This window comes from Choristoneura fumiferana, chromosome 27, assembly GCF_025370935.1.
Source record: "Choristoneura fumiferana chromosome 27, NRCan_CFum_1, whole genome shotgun sequence".
NCBI lineage: Eukaryota > Metazoa > Arthropoda > Insecta > Lepidoptera > Tortricidae > Choristoneura > Choristoneura fumiferana.
The window spans coordinates 2,855,837-2,871,113 of record NC_133498.1 but is presented as its reverse complement, the minus strand read 5'-3'; positions in this window follow the sequence as shown (position 1 = coordinate 2,871,113).

Here is a 15,277-nt window from a genome sequence, read left to right as displayed (position 1 = left end):
AGAGAGGAGAACAAAGGCGAGCTTATCCCTAAAAAGAGATCTCTTCCAGCTAACCTAGTTAGGAGAAAACATTTTGTTATATAGAGGATAAGCAGACAGTGAAAATTACTATTATTAGTGAAAAAGTGTTGCCGTTATCAAAAAACATTCGCAGAACGATTATTCGATATTTTATTCTTTCCACATTTGCCAGGAATCGACTTCCCATTAAAAAAACTGTATTTCTTAATCAAGATAAATTTTTTATTTAAAAAAAAAACATTCCGCGGAAAGTGCGTGAAGCCATCGAGATTAGTCATCGGCCGAATTTCAACCGGGATAGTGGTTGGACGGTACCTCCGAGTTGGAAAACGGTATTAAATACTCGTGCTGCGTCATCGGTGTGTGTGAATGTACCTTTACAGAGCGATGTTGTTAGTGTTGTGTGCTACCCTACATTTGACAGTTGTAATGATGATGAAAACGCGGGTAGTTGTGTGCCGGTGTCAGTTTCGTCGGGTAGTCGCGCGAGCAGAGCGGCGGCGTGTTGCAGCAGCCGCTGAGTCGCGTTGCTCCGAAGATGAAGGGCTACGGATTAGCCCGAAACATGTCGAGCTAAACTCGATTTAAGACGTGAGTTATCCGGGTCATTATATTTAATAAGATAAAATATTTTTATTTACTGATGAAAATCTTTATTTTGGCATTTACACTTTGATATTATGGCAGTGTTATTGTGGCAGTGGGTGGGGCACATTGCTCGCAGGACGGATGGCCGATTTGAGACGAGCTGTCGGTATTGGAGCGACGACTTTTAAGATATTATATTTGCGGCTGACATGATGATGACTTTGATATTATATTAATTTACAATGTTTTCGTATGCATTATTTATTTATTGTCCTGGTATTACACCCGGGTTTTTAAGCTGTGGGCCGCTTGATGCGAGACGTCGCTCAGTGCACTAACATTCGAGACTGAATTCGTAATCGTTTTCCAGTGACTCTTGTTCTGTTATTTTTTTACTATCCACATTGGTGTTATATTTTTATTGTAGTTAAGTTGTTCATTTTTAGGGTTTCCGTTGTTTTTCGTTCATTGTTGTATGAAAGGATCCGAGTCGGAGAGGTCCGAGTACTTCTCAGTCAAAAGACGACTTTTATAACTTGTCTCCCGTAAAAACGACTCTTTTATCGAAAATCGTCAAAACATGGTAACAACAAAACTTTATATAGTATTTCTATCGGGCCCATACCTTGAAATCCCCTGAAAAGTCACTTTGACAATGACGAAACTTTGTTTAAATTTTTTCCGTGGGATTAAAAATCCGGGTTTAAAAGTGAACGAATGGAACGACGCCGCGTGTTTACGAGAAACTCTGTATATAGGGTGTCCTACGGCTATGCCACATGAAGTAAAAGTTTCTTAAACATTGTAGATAGACAATTTTGCTGAAAGAAGACTTCATTTTGATTTAAAAAATTTTGGTAAAATTTTATTTTTAATACAAGCTTTTTTTACTGACTGTACTTCTTGTCGACTCTCCTTGCATTGTGACCCAAACTACATTTGCATACCAAATTTCAAGTCGATGCCATTAACCGTTGAAGAGTTCTGCCCTGCGGAGACGATCCTGGCCGGACTACCAGGATGTCGCTACCAGATTATTGTATTGTCACACAATTTACATAAGTAGGCCAAATATCAAATCAATCCAACTACTAGAAGTTGGTCGAATTTAACTTGCAAGATTTGACTACACACAGACAGACAACGGAGAAGGTGAAACTAGATAAAAACTTGTAACACTCGCTCACCCGCGACCTTAAGATAGCTACGCTTATGCAAGAAATGTGTGTTCATGCAGTTCCTCCTTCACACTGTAAGAACACACACGAACCACTCAAACCCATCTATCACCATCACCACACCACACTGGCGCATTTTGATATCAACCAGAGCTCATCTTCAGAGCAACACAACCGTACACCATGCTACCAGGGTCCAATTGCATAACAAATTAAAAGCTATTTGCCTATAATTTCTTATGCAATGAGGGCTATCGCGTGTGAATTCGCCACTAGGGGCGCTAGTGTAGCGTGAGGTCTCTGAAATTTATTATAGCAAATATGCGTTCCGGGGCAATGAATGTCAGTGTTTTGGGACAATTTTGTCTTTCGGAAACCTTTGTCCTCCCTTTTTTCCGAACAAAACTGGACTATGCAACACTGTGGCATGCTCGATATTTTTATGGTACGGCTTTAAGGTGTATTAAATATGATTTTAATCTAAACTTTGTTTTCACGCCCGTAATAACAGACTTTGAAAGCCATAATTAAAAACCTCACGCAACAGTGCGCCATCTAGTGAGACAAAAAACGATAGCCCTCATTGGGCCTTGATGTTAGACAAACAAGTCAAAACAAACATTTTAATTTATCACTTACTACCTAAGTACCCACCTTTATTGTACTCAAACAAAACTACCTACCTATAAAAAAAAACAACGGGTGAGCAAAGTTAACATGGAGGCGGGAGAAGGAGCCGATGTAAACAAATAATCCTATCCAAATATAGACAGCCCGTTGATGACCTCGATCCTCAACCATGATCATGAGGGAACGACTGGAATGGGAATGGAATGGAGCAAAGTAATTAGTAAGTTCATTAATATGGACCTCCGCAAAGTAACGTCTGATTCAATAAATTATTTAACTCAACCAGAGCTCATCTTCAGAGCAACGTAAACCGTTCACCATGCTACCAGATGTTAATTTGACTTTTTTTGACATCATCGTGTTAGCCATAAGACGTCCACCATTGGACATAGGCCTCCACCTTAGACCACCAGTTGGTCCGGTGGGAAGCGGCCTGCATCCACCGTGAAACTGCAGCTTTAACCAGATCATCCGTCCATCTCGTTGGTGGACATCGTAGTATGCTGTGCTGGCCGATCCGCGGTCTCCAATCGAGAACCTTTCAGCCCCAACGGCCATCTGTTCCTTGCTGGTCGTTGCGGCCCATACTTAGTTTTAATTTTGGCTTAGCGAATCTTTTTGAAACAAACTGTAGGTACATTCCACCGTCTTTAATTAAATTAATTAAGTCTCCACCGTACTTAATAAATAATCTGCGCTCGAAATTGACCCCGACTAATTAAGGTTAATTAATGGATTGAGTGACGTCTTTTGTTTAAACTAAATTTTGAACGATCGAATGGCTATCTAATATGGGTATGCTAATAGTTATTTATGTGGCTGGTGTATAATGCCTAATGAGAAACTTTTCGGCACTCCATCGGAACTAACCGCTCACCCGGACAAGAGATATCGTTACTAAGCAATCAAATTATGATAGTTTTTTTTTTGGAATCTTTTTGTATTTTTTATTTCAATTCCAATTTTTTTGTTACTTTTTGCATCTATATTTCAGTTTGTATTTTCGATATAGGTTTTACGGGATGACCGTAAAAGTAACAAAAAATTTGGAATTGAAATAAAAAATACAAAAAGATTAAAAAAAAAAACAATCTTAGACTTCTTTTACCTAAGGAAATTACGAAGTCCCCGCAGAATAAATATAACTCGATCGATCTATTGAAAAAAATCCTTCAATTCAAAGCAAAAAGCTTTCACAGTTCTTAAAGTTAGTCAACTTTGGCTACCTACCTACCTGTTTGTCAGGAAAATACAAAATTCCCAAGAGATAGAAATAAGTGACTAAATAAATTTACCTACACCAATTTTTTTAACTATTAAAAAGCTACACTGTTTTTGACTGAAATGCGCTATACTTTTACGTCTGTGGGAGGTACTCTAAAAAAAATGTTTTTGATTTTTTTTTATTGTACCATTTTGTCTGCATACTTTACATATCTGCCGTCCTACCGAAGAAGGCGGCAAAGTGACAAAAGTAACTTTCGAGAAAAACGGCAAAAACTTTTCTAAATTTAAAACACCTGTATCCTAGGCATAAATTGACTCACAACAATTTTGATTACATTAAAATTTAGATAAAAAATCACGTTTTTTATGTATATATTTTCATTTTACAAAAATTATAAATAGTATTAATTGTGGAGGCTTTTATGTTATAGCTTAGGATTTGTGAATATTATTCGACGAAGAATACTAAGTTAAAAGGCCGTTAGCAGTACCCTAGCGACTTTTAAGCTTAGTATTCTACATAACTTTTAAAGTATTGTTATTTTAAATGAAAGTTATGTCCGATTAATACACTACAAGGTCGTTACTACGGATAGCCGCGGTATTGTCTATTATTGCTAGTAGAAGATGCTCGTTGCGTTGTAAATAAAAATGAAGTTAAAGTTAACCGTTTTAACCTATTTTTTTATCAGTTACTGCCGTAATATGTGAGTCACTCTGTAGATAACGGCATTTTAGGTTATGATGGGACTACGATTATTAAGTGTTATGCTGTTTGAGAAGAGGTAATGACAAAAAAGAAAAGGCATACTATACTGGGTGGTTCCGGGGTCATGAGCAGGAGTGAAAGGGGTGATGGGGAGATTCACACTGAGCAACTTTTACTATGGGACCAGCCCCGAAATCGCGAAAAAAAAACCATCTAGGTAATCAAGAGATAATTGATCTCTTACTATCCGAAATGTATGGAATAGCTGATTTTTTTTCACGATTTCGTGGCTGGTCCCATAGTAAAAGTTGCTCAGTGTGAATCTCCCCATCACCCCTTTCACTCCTGCTCATGACCCCGGAACCATCATCTGTATAAAAAAATCAACGATTTATTCTTCAAAACATAAAAACTTCTAAATTGGTACTCTCAATTAACACATTATTATTGAACTGTGTTCATTATTTACTTCTATAAAGTTTGAGATGAGAAATAATTATACTCATAAAAGGGTGAATTTTCAGAGCAACTTTTTTGGCTCTCCCAGGTCAATTAAAAATAAACTACTTAATAAAATAATACCACACAATTTTATATACGTTGTATACAATACAATAGAGGAGGTTTTACATAATAAACATTGTTGACTTCAATTAAAGTAGCATTAAAAATATCACAAACTTAGAAACACTAACTGCAGTAAGTCTGTGAGGCCTGTCCCACACGCGGTTTTGTTGAATCAATTGACCATAACTTTGTGTCTAGGAGTCATTTTCCTACTAAACATACATCAAAATGAAGTTAATTAAATAATTCATTCTATTTTTACTTTTTCATGCTAAATACATTTTTATTGAAAAATAGGTTGACCATTTTGTAATTGTCCCACGTCTAGCTACCAATATCACTTTGCGCAAATACTTGCCAATATCGTAATGGTGAGAAATCACTATGTTCGCATTTTTATGGAAAAGTACATTAATTGTGCTTTAGTTATGACGCAGAGTGAACCTCCACCTAGCGAATTTTGTGTGCCTATCAGTACAAGTCTTTCGCGAGGTGTGTTTTGGTCATCTGAAAAGTAATTTCCGTGGAATCCTGTTGTGCGATATACAATTATTTTAATTGAATGTGTCTATTTTTGTTTATTAGTTGACTTGGTTCTTATTTCACCAAAATATTTCGCTATCGTAATCTTCGGTGCCGTAATTCCGGTGGCATTTTTGTTCACCATCTTTATGATTGAATCTAACGGTAGTTTCATGTGAAATTATGCTCATTACTAGCACAAAAGCATGCTATTAATGAGCAATTACTATCTACTAGTATCACTACTAGCACTAGCGTGTATGTTTATGACATGCTTAAAGTAGGCATGCTTTTTAGTGGCATGCTGGCTATATGGATCACCCTGCCATCTTTGAGCGTACTACGTGAGGTTGGGGTTGGAAGGACGAATGATAATAATAAGTATGAACGCGTCTGCTAAAGAGCATGCTTGGAACGGATCAACGCTCCGGTCTTTCAGATGGTGCAGATGATGATAGAAATGATGTTTTGAGATGATAAAAATACTTTAATCACGAAGATTACAAATTAAAAAAGTTCAAATAAAAATTTGCTCCGTGCTATTCGAGTTCTCTTTACGTAGTGCCGTTTTACAGATAGTGCTGTCCCTCGCTCGCTGCTAGTTGCTAGTGTTGTGCCAGAACATCTTGCCCCCCCTCGGAAGCCGTCGGGTTCTGAGGTTGAAGTAAGTCGCTGATGCTGGTGGTGGGTAGCAGGCAGACATTGCCCACTGCACGCCGCACGATGCCCCTTGTGGTCCTGACGTCCACGACGCGGGTGACACCGTCTCGTACTGGGTAGATGTTCTCTATGCGACCCATGCGCCATTTTAGAGGAGGCGCGTTGGGCTCCTTCAGTACTACCATGGCGTCGCGTTTAAGCGAAGGCTGCTCAATCTTCCATTTCTTCCGCTGCTGCAGCTCTGACAGGTATTCCGACTGCCAGCGCTGCCAGAAATGCTGTCTCAACTTTTCGATGTGCTGGTATCTGGTTAATTTATTGATGTTGACATCGAGTAAAGGAGGTGTAGGGGTTGCCGTCAGTGGCCTGCCGATCAAGAAGTGCCCAGGAGTTAAGGGATTGAGGTCGTTAGGATCGGAGGACATTGGAGTTAAGGGTCTGGAATTAAGGAGTGCTTCTATTTGAGTGAATAAAGTAGAGAGCTCCTCAAATGTCAGATGTTTATCTCCCAATATTCTTACCAAATGATGTTTTGCTGATTTAATATTCGATTCCCAAATCCCTCCAAAATGTGGGGAGTAAGCGGGCGAGAATCTAAATCTGATGCCTTCACATGCCGCCCACGAAGATATATTCTCATTGTGTGCCTTTAAAAGTTTATTTAGTTCGTTATTTGCACCGACAAAATTAGTACCGTTGTCACAGTAGGTACAATTCGCCCGGCTTTCCCCTTCGAGCGATAAACCGTTTGAGACAAAGTAAAAAAACTTCTGTGCTTAATTCGCTTGCTAACTCCAGATGAAGTGCTTTAGTGGTGAAACAAACGAAGAGACACAAATAGGATTTCGTAATTTTACAACCACGAACCTTGCGGTCGCTTATGAGAAATGGGCCAGCAAAATCGACCCCGCTCACTTGGAAAGGTAAGTTAGGAATGACCCTTGACGAAGGTAAGTTACCCATGATTGGATGTTTAGCTTTAAATTTCATTATTTTACAAAGACGGCAATTATTTACTACTGCTCTCGCTAGTAGTCTACCTCTAACTGGCCAGTATTCATTCCTTATATGGGAAAGTAATAATTGTGGGCCGCAATGCAGAAGTTTTTTATGGTTTTCTATGAAAATTAACTTTGATAAATGATGCTTACCATCTAATATAATCGGGTGTTTTTTTTTTATAATTTTCAGAGGAGTTTGAGAGACGGCCTCCACAACGAATGATGCCGTCCGTGTCAAGAAAAGGATTTAAAGACAACACGTTCGATTTCGTAGGTAAGGTTTGTTTACTTATTAATCTTGCATGCTCCACTGGGAAACACGCTAATTGATGTCGTAACACTAAGTAATTTAAGGACGACTTTAGCTCGTCGACGTTCGGACAACCTGTTCGGATTGTACTGAGAAATTGAATCTTATTTATTGCACTTTTTTATATAAATATGTTTCCTTTAAGTTATGAATGAAACGCATCACGTAGGCTGTTATTCTTTCTAGTTTGTTTAAGTTAGAATAATTTTCAATGTTTATGATATTAGAATGTGACGGATATGTATTTGGTTTAGTATGTAGTGTAGTGCATGTAGATGTAGGGTTAGTGCATGATGTAGGTATAGTATTTAGGTCTTTAGCATAAGCTTTTTTTTTCAGGTAACATCGATGGAGAGGAATTAGGTATTTTAGGCCATAAATAGCAATGACTCTTTAGGAATGGTGGTCCATTCCACCATAGTGAAGCGTTTTGTACGTGCTTTGGTTCTATACTCCTGGTAGCCAGGTCAGCTGGATTGTCCAGGCCAGGGACATGTCGCCAGTGACCATTCTTTGTCAATTCTTGAATTTCGTTGACGCGATTAGCTATGAAAGGCTTTAATTCGCGTGGTGGAGTGGACAACCAGCCTAATACTACCGTAGAATCAGTCCAGTAGTATATGTCAGTTATTTCGTGACGTAAAACTTTATTTACCTTCGTACTTAATTTTGCCGAGAGTAACGCTCCACACAATTCAAGACGCGGTATAGTAACTGGTTTAAGGGGAGCGACCTTACTCTTTGCACATAATAATTTTGTGGTGGCTTGACCATTTGCATCGATAGAACGTAAATAAATACATGCTGAGTACGCATCTTGTGATGCGTCACTGAAATAATGCAATTCAATATGTTTTGGTTCGCTGCAACTTATAAATCGAGGAATTCGGATGTCTGAAAGGGCTGTTAAACCTTTTTCAAAATTATGCCACATTCTACCTAACTCGGCCGGAACGGGTTCGTCCCATTCCAATTTAGATAACCATAGTTTCTGAAGTAATATTTTCGGCGTTATTGTACATAGGCTTTAATAAGCCTAGTGGGTCGAAAAGCTGAGCTGATTTTGATAAAATTGTTCGCTTTGTCACTGGCGTTGTTAAACCAGTTATGGTAATGAGAAATTTAAGTACGTCTTCAGATGGGTCCCATTTTATGCCTAGTACACTTGACTCAGAATTTATGTAAGTTATATTCTTTGTTGATATGTTGTAAGTTAGTACTTTCGAGAACTGAAGGAATGTTTGTTCGAAATTTATGTAAAGGTAAACAAGCCGAATGAAGAATGCTAGTCACAGAACTAATTAGGTGTTTAAGTTCCTCCTCTGTACTAGCTCCAGATAAAAAATCGTCTACATAAAATCTTCTTTTATGCACGTAGATATAAATTTATCTGTACACTCTTTGCCCAACTGAATGAGACAGCGAGTACTTAAGTACGGTGCGGAGGCTGTCCCGTAGGTTATTGTATTTAATTGATAGATTTTAATTGGAAGTGTACTTTGTTCTCGCCATAAAATCATTTGCAAATGACGTTGTTTAGGCTCAATCAAAATTTGCCTATACATTTTCTCGATGTCGGCTTGCACAACATATTTATGTTGTCGAAATCTAAGAAGTATAGAAAATAGGTCATCCTGTACGACAGGGCCGACGTGTTGAATTTCGTTAAAAGAGATGCCTGATGAAGTTTTTGCAGATGCATTAAAAATTACACGTAATTTGGTTGTTTCACTATTTTCTCGAATTATATGGTGGTGGGGGTAATAACAACCGAACTCCGGTTTAGGTACTTCACTCATGTGACCCAATGACTCGTATTCTCTCATAAAATCGATGTATTGCTGACGAACAGAAGGATTATTAGTTAATGACTTTTCTACTTGTATGAGCCGTTTTTTAGCCAGGTTGAAAGACTCGCCTAATGTTTCAGGGGACTCACGTAGAGGAATCTCGACACAGAATCTACCAGACTCATTTCTAGACGTAGTTTGCTGAAATAATTTCTCACAATAATCATTTTCGTTAGATTTAGGGTTTATGGGAGGCAGTTCTTCGAGCTCCCAAAATTTAGCTAATTGTTCTTTTATTTCCTGGGGCCTCCTATTATCCAACCGAATGCTGTCTCACGTAGGGAACCATGGGCCATGTTAGATAAATGATGTGCGTTAGTTACATTTATACCTAAATCTAATTTGTTTGTACCTAATATGTCCCAAAAGACGTCAGCTCCTAATAACAAATCTACCTCGCTACTTTTGTAGAATTCTGGGTCGGCTAATTGAATGTGACGCGGTATACCTAACTTACGTAGATCAATGTTTACAGAAGGAAGTTTATCAGTTATAGTAGGTACCACATAGCACTTAATCGGTATGCGAAACGATGTATGTAATGAATTTAATGTAATGTTGCAATGTTCGGTGATGTTTATAGATGTGCCATTTAGGCCAGATATTAATTGATTATTTGTATTTTGTTTGCAGACACCGATTTTCTTCTGGGCTGCTTCGCTGATGAAAGATGTTTGGCTTCCACTATCAAGAAGTCCTCTTAAGATGAATGATTTGCCATTGTTTGTTACTCCAACCAGTACCGTAGACAGAAGAGCCTGGTTAGAAGCAACAGCAGACATTGAGACAGACGTAGCAGGTTGTTCAGATGTGATATGTGCAGATGCAGGTGCAGGCGTAGGTGAGTGATGTTCGTTTGCATTAGGTGGTGATGAGTGTCCTTGAGATGTAGGTGGAGTTGGTAGTGAATATTGCTTATGTAATAACGTGTTATGTTTTCGTTTACAGATCCTGCAACCACCTATGTTACATTGGAATGACTGATGCCCACTACGGAAACAGTTACTGCATAATTTCCATTGAAACACTTTTGCATTGCGGTCCTCTATTGGCCACGATTTAAATTTCATACATGTGTAAAGTTTATGATCTTGGTTACACGCTAAACACGGATATTTACTACCAGAACTGGATGTGGAGGGAGAAGTCACAAGCGATTTTGATTTTACAAAATGATGACGTTTTTCACTCCGAGTATCTTTACCTGCATGTAATGTTTCTAGTACAGTAGCTCTGTTCCCAAGAAACGAATAAAAATTCTGAAGGGTTATTGATGATTGTGACTCCCTAGAATTCCTAAATTCTTCCCATTTCCTAGCTGTAGTGGGATCTAACTTTGCTGATGCCATATAGATTATAATTGTGTCCCACTGGTCAGTAGGTTCCTCTAGAGAGTTTAAAGCGGACAAGTTTTTAGATAAAATATCAATTAAATTACGTAATCCCTTATCTGATTCACGAACTAAAGGTTCGATTGAGAATAGGCACTTAAGATGTTCATTAATAAGTAAGCGTTTATTATCAAATCGGTTGCAAAGAGTAGACCAAGCGATATCATAATTGTTAGATGATACTGTAATTGAACTAATGACATCAATTGCCGGACTCTCAAGATATGATTTTAAATAATGAAATTTATTAACATCGTTAATTTGCGTATTTTCGTGGATTAAAGAACGATAGGTATCTCTAAAAGTTATGGCGTCTCCATTAAACGGTGATATTTTTAGTGGAGGTAAATGAAATTTAGCTATATTATCACATGAGCTGTATACAGAAGCTTCAGATGTGCCCTTTTGTTTTTTATCGTCAGACCACTTATCTAATAAATATTGCGCTTTAGCAATGAGATTATAAAATTTACTTTCAGTTTCCTCTCTTTCGGATAATTGCTCATCGGTATTTGGGTCTAACTGATCGATTTTATTCTGCAAATCATCAAAGCTATACGACAAGTCTTGAATTTTTCTTAGTCTGAGCTGTAATTCGTTGGAAATGATTTTATCTACCTTTTCGAACTCCTTAGATAAAAGCGGCGTAAGATATTTTTCAAATGCAGTTAAACGACGTCTAATTGTAGCCCTTTGGCTAATAAAATCCTTAAGTTCAGTCATTACGTAGGTGCAAATAACGAGAAATAACGTTAAAAAAATAAAATTACGAAGTAAACAAAATAGCTAATGAGCCACACAATAAGAATAACTACCTTAGCGATAAGCGGCGGGCGGCGGAACCGGTCTGCGCGGGAGTTGCACCGCTCGCGCAGAATGTAGGTCAACGCAGACAATCAGCTGATGAGAAATCTCGCCCGCGCACTATCCCACACCTGGAACAGTTCGGCCCAAAACTTAATTGATTTTATTAATTACTATATTTTTCCAATGACTGAGCGGTAAACTAGTAACTTGGATTACATAAAAACTACGTTATATGAAATGAACTAACGGGAATTTATATCTTTTTATACACTATTTTTATTGCAGATAAATATGAATTTTAGTATAAATTTGAGACGAATTTACAAATGAATTGGGAGAATAAACCGAAGAAATGATGAAATTGCGTACGCCTTATGCGTGAATAAAAAACAGTTGAGGGTAGGTACGCTGAAGATGACGACGTAAAAAACTCGAAATAGAAACAAATAAATAGAAAGGACTGATAGGCAATGATAGGAATGGGCTTACTTCCTTCGGTAAATGATGTACACGATGTCCCTCGGGTTAGTCTCGCCTTCCAATACTCCACCAGTCACAATGTTGAAGTCCTGTCACGGTCGCCAAAATGGAACGGATCAACGCTCCGGTCTTTCAGATGGTGCAGATGATGATAGAAATGATGTTTTGAGATGATAAAAATACTTTAATCACGAAGATTACAAATTAAAAAAGTTCAAATAAAAATTTGCTCCGTGCTATTCGAGTTCTCTTTACGTAGTGCCGTTTTACAGATAGTGCTGTCCCTCGCTCGCTGCTAGTTGCTAGTGTTGTGCCAGAACATGCTAGTATATGTCTGTCGTTTACAGTAGGTGCAAGTACGACTTCGCAAATTATGAATTTTGAAAGGTCAAGCGAACCGATTTCGCATTGATTTTTTTTTTGATCAAACCTACATTCAATTATTGATAAATAAGAATAACTTTAATCAATAATTTAAAACTTTAATTCTTTACTTTATTAATATATCTATACACATGATGCACATGTAATAAATTATAGTTACGTACATAAATCATAGTAATAGTCCGTAATTTCAAACTTATTTCCTATGTTATTCATAAAAACGTAATTTCGCTGTCAATATCGTAATTTCAGTAACAATTTTTTTTTCAATATCGCATAGCTACTTAGTTATTGAATTTAAATAGGTGCCTCTTGTATCATTGAAATTCTAATCCAAAAGAGTATCTCAACGAGTGATTATTTTCACAAAATTAAAAAAAATGGCCTGCCGGCATCAATTTTACTTAAATCTAGGTACAAAACTACTTAGGTAACATTATTGACGTTAACCAAAGAACTACGTAAGATTTTTTTAATATATATTAAAATTAATTATTTTAATATTATTTAACATTGACAAAAATCTAGCCGCTTTTTAACTTATTATTGCTATTTAACCGCTTCAAAAATATTATTGAACAAAAATCAACTCAATGTCACTGAAGTAAAAAGGCGGTCACCGCTTTACTGACACCGAAATGTATTACGTAATGTATTTAAGTGTTATAGGCAAAAAGGCGGCTAAGGTCCCATAACGTAATTATAAAGTATAATTTAAAGAATACTGCTTTTAAGACTATAAACAAGTATTTAACTTCAGCAATGACAATTCGTTAAAACCTCGTTAAACGAACTTAGCCGCTTTTTAAAGTATGAATAGTCGATAAGCGCTTTTTAGCTTAGAAAAGTGTTATATTTTAAGCATGATATAAAGCAGCTAATGAGACATAACGTCTTTTTAGCTTATTTAATACCAATCATGGCTTTTTAGATTATAAAACCCTAACAAAAATCAAAATACGTGTCGTTTAACTGCTGTGTATCTCGAGAACTAACTGTCATAGAAAAAAAAAGTCAATACCGTTCGACGCAGATTTTTTTTCTGAGTATGCATGTATCAAAAAGTTAAAAAGCCGCTAAAGTCACTTTGCCGCCTTCTTCGGTAGGACGGCAGATATATATTCGTGCAAAATTACAGCTTTCTAGCATCGATAGTCCTTGAGCAAAGCCGCGGACGGACGGGCATGAGTTGATTAAAACGTGTTTACATTTCGCTTCATTTCAATGTTCATTATATTTCATAAAACTAACTCCAAAGTTTTTTCTACCCCCCCCCCTCTATTTTCACCTCCATAGTTTTCAAAATCAATTATATTTACTTTCGGTCAAATATATTTAATTATATTTACGACGAATTATATTTAATCAATTATATTTACGACAAATACTTTCGGTTTCTAGATTAAACGCACTTAAAGTTGCTGTTATTTAATTTAATTGTATAAAAAAAACCTAATTCTAATAAATAATTTTACTAGGATTTTTTTGGGAAACACACGCAAGGTTTGTTGTTGAACTCAATAATGCTCAAATGTTTTAGATTTGCACGCACACACTACATGTCGTATGCACCCTTATATATTTTACTATAAATTGAAATGTTAAAAAACTCGAAGTATGCAGCTGAGGCTCCTCCCACCCACGTCTCACCCCTCACGCCCCGCACGATATTTCTGTCTGAACGTCTCAGTCGGATTACTGTAGGAAAACCTGTTTATAATGTGAAATAGGGTTCCGTAGCCGTTATGAAAAAACCAAGTAATATTTTTCTAAGGATTTGGTATTTTGTACGGAATCTTCCAAGTTTAGGTATATTTAAAACCTTAGGCTGCTAGTTACTCTTAAACTACTCAAGCAAACATAGCCTACAGTATTCCTCGTAAATTTGATAAGTACTTATTACCATTATGTTTTTTTCGGAACGCTTGATTTTAATGAAAATTTGTACTTTAAAGTTTAATATTCTATTGGAGGTAACCTTAAAAAAATATATTTTTTTTCAACTTTTTTTACCATTTTGCTGGCATAGTTGCTATCTATCTCTTCTCTAATACATAAAATTCTCGTGTCACAGTATTTGGGATCAAACGCCTCCGAAACGGGTTGACCGATTATTTATGTTTTCTTTTTGTGTAGGTATATTCGGTAGGTCTGAGAATAGGACGTACTTAAACTATTTTTAATTCTTCTACGCGGGCGGAGTCGCGATATATATATAGTAGCTGTAGTTTTGCACGAATATTTTATATGATAATCACTGAGCAAAGCCACGGACGGACAGACAAGACAGACAGTCATGGCGAAACTATACAGATATGGGAAAGTCTGAAGCTATAAGACATACGAAGATCTGTTTTTAGGAACAATGTCATCTATTTTATAGTTGCAGTTGTCATTGCAGTGTTTGACATTTTATTTCGTCAAGTTTCAAGACCATTAATGTATGTTTTCTTTTTTATAAAGTCAGGCGAAAAATATTCTTTTCACTTCTCATGCTCCTAAAATTCGTATTTATGCTGGATCTAGACGACATAAAATGACTTTTTATGCTCTAGTGCATAAAGTAAAATCTTCAACTAAGACCAAGGCAATCAGGTGTAAACAGCCACAAACAAAAAAGTTTATGCATATTTTATTAAATAATTTTTAATTAATATAAAACTAAAAATGAATCAAAATAGACCAATAAAACAAAGAATATATAATTATATTTATTAGTGATGCATGAACAATAAAAGGTACGTAGTAAGTGAACAGTTATTTCCACGTTTGATATTTCATTCCCTGACCATCGAAGTGAAAAGCAGAGTGCAAAACTCGAGCATTGAACCTATTTTCCCCTCGACGTGTCTATCCGCCCTCGCCGTACCGGATCGGTTGGCTATATGAACGTCTCGGGTAAAATGGTCCGATTTATGCTCTTGTTGTACAACCTACTATTTCAGTTCTCAT